The sequence below is a fragment of the Erinaceus europaeus genome, chromosome 9 (assembly GCF_950295315.1).
Source record: "Erinaceus europaeus chromosome 9, mEriEur2.1, whole genome shotgun sequence".
Taxonomy (NCBI): Eukaryota; Metazoa; Chordata; class Mammalia; order Eulipotyphla; family Erinaceidae; genus Erinaceus; species Erinaceus europaeus.
This window is the reverse complement of record NC_080170.1, coordinates 45,238,580-45,243,182: the sequence shown is the minus strand read 5'-3', so window position 1 is coordinate 45,243,182 and position 4,603 is coordinate 45,238,580.

The window sequence follows — 4,603 nt, the reverse complement described above, 5'->3', positions numbered from 1 at the left end:
TAACAGGTGTGAATGGCATGGGAGGTATGGGCAGCTCTTGGAATTTAATAATCCAGGTTCAGCTAGATATAAAGATCCCAGAATCTTAAACTGTTCAGTAGTCTGCTAAGAATGAAAAAGCAAAACAAAGTTGGGTTCACCTTCAAGGTTAAATAAGTGAAAAGAAACAAGCACATACATAAGGACATTTTCCAAGCCAATTGGCAAGTTTTACAGGAACTAGGCAGGGATCTGGAAACACTATACTAATGTCAGGAGTGGGGTTAAAGTCAGGCCTCCCACCTAGTGGGATTAAATTGTGATGTGGAAAACTGGGAAATGTTATGCACGTACTAACTATTGTATTTTACTGTCAATTGTAAACCATTAATCCCCCAATAAAGAAATTAAAAAAAAAGAAAAACAACAATAAAAATAAAGCCAGGCCTCCCTCCTCTGGGTCATGAGAAAGCAGCAGTACCAAAATCCTTCTGGTCCTGCATACTGACCCAGGCTTTCACATTGGGAAGCACAGTGGATCTAGACTGGACCCAGAAGAGCACTAGAGCACTTTGACATGAGTCAGCTTACTGCAGGAGCTCCAGTGGTCTACTTTATCTGTGATACCCTTACAGTCCCCAGGAGAGAGGATGTGATTTAGCTGTCATCCAATTTGTGCTCTTAACCAGGTGTGCCACCATCTGGCCCCAATAACCTGCTTTTTAAGAGTGTTGATTTTATTAGTTGAACACTTATAATTTGGGGTTTCCTCATTCTCATGTTTACCTAGCACATCCCCTAACTGTGCAGGGAATTTCTGATCCTCTCTAGATTTTTAATCCATTCACCTTAAAAAAAAGACCTTTGATCATCTTTTTAAAATTTATTTAAGAAAGGAGACATTAAAAAACTGTAGGATAGGAGGGGTACAACTACACCTGATCTCCATATCCCACCCCCTCCCCTGATAGCTTTCCGGTTCTCTATCCCTCTGGGAATTTGGACCCAGGGTTGTTGTGGTATGCAGAAGGTGGAAGGTCTGGCTTTTGTAATTGCTTCCCCGCTGAACATGGGCGTTGACTGGTCGATCCATACTCCCAGTCTGCCTCTCACTTTCCCTAGTAGGGTGGATCTCTGGGGAAGCGGAGCTCCAGGGCACATTGGTGGGGTCATCATTCCAGGGAAGTCTGGTTGGCATCATGCTGGCATCCGGAACCTGGTGGCTGAAAAGAGAGTTAACATATAAAGCCAAGCAAATTGTTATACAATCATGGATCTAAAGGCTGGAATAGTGCAGATGAAGTATTGGGGGGGAGGTAACTCACTGCAGACTTTTGTGTACTTCTGCTTTCAGGTATATATTTTTCCTTGGTTTATGGACACATGTGAACATATGCTCTATCTCAGGGGATCTGGTCTATATCTAGGTTTGGGGACTTTATTGGGGAGTGGAACACCTGGAATGGAATTAGAGAATACTATGAAAGGAAAGGTCTCACCTGAGTGATGAAGCTGAAGGTTGTCATTCCACACCTGAAGTTTGTGGGCACAGTCTGAAGTGAAGCATGCTGGGGTGGCACTCGTTGCATTGATTAGGTTGCCATCGGCGGGAATTTGACCTAGCATGTTATGATTGGGCCCTCCTCAATCGCTATCGAACAGGCCATGGCCGGTGCGCTGCTATGTTCCATCGCTGGGGAGCCAGAGACGACCCGAACTGCCCCTGCGGCTACAGACAGACTATGACCCACATAGTCAACAACTGCCACCTCTCCAGATTCAAAGGAGGTCTCGAAACTTTACATCAGGCTCAACCTGACGCTGTTGACTGGCTACGGAAGAAGGGCAAACGCTAGAAGAAGAAGAAGGCGGGTGCAGTATTATTTGATATGATTTGAGAGAAGCATGCAGGAAAGTGGGCCCCACCTTAAGGTTCCAGGACTGGGGGAAATACAGGCTCTATAGTGGAAATGTGAGGTTCCTGTTGTCTTAGACCTTTGATCATCTTAGCAGTGCTTTATATTTGGTGAGCACACCCCAGCACCCAGTTCTTAGAGTCCTTCCATAGATGTGCCTCGCAAAGTCTTCACACGGGGCAGAGCAGCAGGTGACTATATTTCACCACCCCCTTTCTGCACATGGGAGGGAGTCTCAGGACACGTTCAAGTTCCTGCAGCTGATCTGCTCCCTGGCCAGGCCTGGGAACACATCTCTAGACTCGGGGACCCACGTCTTTCCTACTCCTTCTTTCTTTCCCATTAACAATGCTGATCAAAGCCCCCAATTCCTATTTAGAGCAAAGTGAAATTTAGTCCCAGCGTTGGGTTCCCAGGCCCACAGTGGCCTGACTTCCCGTGCACTCACCAACCCCCCCCCCCATTTCCCATTCTCCCTAGTCACGTGCACCCTGTTCCCCATTCTACTTGTCCACGCACCACAGTTCAGCCTGGGCAGCTGAGCAGAGAGAGAATGAGCTCAGCATATGCTTTGGGTCCCCTCTGAGTGCCTTCCCTGAGCTACACAGGCTATCAGTTTGGCAGGCCACTTCATCTGGCACCTAGCTCAGGTTCTGAAGCTGAGAACGGGACATTGGCGATGTGCGTTGAGCCTCCTTTCCACCCAGGGCTCCTCATTAGGCTGCTGATGCAGCAGGGACCTGCTCTTCATTTGGAGTTGGCAGGGTCCAGAGCCCATTAGCGGTAATATGCACCAGCAGGACTCCAGGGAGAGGAAGAAGGCTGAAAGGACTGAAGTTCCTGGTCCAATTTTTTAAAGAAAAGAAGAGAATGAAAGACCCATACAACTCAAAAACACTCTCTTCCCTTGGCTCATTGACATGGAAATGCAAGTCTGATGACCATGTGCAGGGAGGTGATAGCCCAGGAGCAGGGCCCAGGATGACCTCCAAGCTCCTCAGCTCTAGCCTCAGTGCCAGAAGCACTTACCTCCTGAGCCCCCAGTGCCAAATGGAAATCTTCGGACACTTGGCAGGAGGAACCACGAGTGTTCCTGTTGCTAAATGAATATGGACCCAAACCGCCCTTCCTGGCATGAGTGCTCCACAGTGCTGAGTGCTGGGGAAACTCCTCATCAAGCACAAAATGCCCCTTTGACTGCTGTATTGGTGATATGGAACAAGGACATTGTCTGTGACCTTCAAAGGCATCTCCAAGGGCTGTATATGCTGGACGGGGTGAGTGTGAGTCAGCTGGGTCTCCAGGTTAGTGCAGGAAAAGGAAATTGTGGGGTCCTGTTCCTTGAAACATAAAGAGGCAGATACTGAAACAAGAGCCAAGTTTTGCAACCTGCACTTTTGATGACAGGTGCAGAAAGCAGCACGGCCTTAATTTTTTTTTTTTTAAATTTTTTATTTAAGAAAGGATTAGTGAACAAAAGCATAAGGTAGGAGGGGTACAACTCCACACAATTCCCAACACCCAATCCCCATAACCCACCCCCTCCCCTGATAGCTTTCCCATTCTCTATCCCTCTGGGAGCATGGACCCAGGGTCGTTGAGGGATGCAGAAGGTAGAAGGTCTGGCTTCTGTAATTGCTTCCCCGCTGAACATGGGCGTTGACTGGTCGGTCCATACCCCCAGTCTGCCTCTCTCTTTCCCTAGTAGGGTGTGACTCTGGGGAAGCTGAGCTCCAGGACACATTGGTGGGGTCTTCAATCCAGGGAAGCCTAGCCAGCATCCTGGTGGCATCTGGAACCTGGTGATTGAAAACAGAGTTAACATATGAAGCCAAACAATTTGTTGAGCAATCATGGATCCCAAGCTTGGAATAGTGGAGAGGAAGTGTTAGGGAGGTACTCACTGCAAACTCTAGTGTAGTCCTGCTTTCAGGTATATATTTTGCAGTAGTTTATGGATACGTGTGCACATAAGCTCTCTCTCACAAAAACTGGTGTATATCTAGGTTATGGGACTTTGTTAGAAAGTGAACTACCTGAGATGAAATTAGAGTGTACTATTAAAGGAAAGGTCTCACCCGAGTAATGAAGCTGAAGGGTTGTCATTCCACACGTGAAGTCTCTGGATACATTCTGAGGTGAAGCATGTTGAGGTAGCAATCGTTGCTTTGGTTAGGTTGTGATCGGCAGATGCAATGTTATTTGGTTTGGATTGGGAGATGCATACGGGAAAGTGGGCCCTATCCAAGGGTTCCAGGACTGGGGGAAGTAGGGGCTCTATAGTGAAGATGTGAGGTTCCTGCTGTCTTAGGGTTCAAAAAGACACTCAATAGTTAATATTATCATCACATTATTTGTTAATTGGGTTAACTTTGAAAAGTCCCTTTGTTATGGTTTGCTGGACAGTACCCAGTATCTTGTATATAGCTGTGCTATTGGAAGCTTCTAATCTACTTGGTCTAGGCTTTTGAGAGAGTCCGCATATCAAATACATAGCCTATATATTAAAAAGATTCAGTTTGTCTTTTGAGAAACTTTGAGACATACAATTGATTTCCCCCTCTCATATTAATTAGCTACTGATTTATATGTCTACATTTTGCTAGGAGTGTACATAAACACCATTCCCACCACCAAAGGACTGTGACCCATCCCTCCCGCCCACTCCCACCCCCCACTGGCCCAGGAAGCTACATGCCTACCCCTCA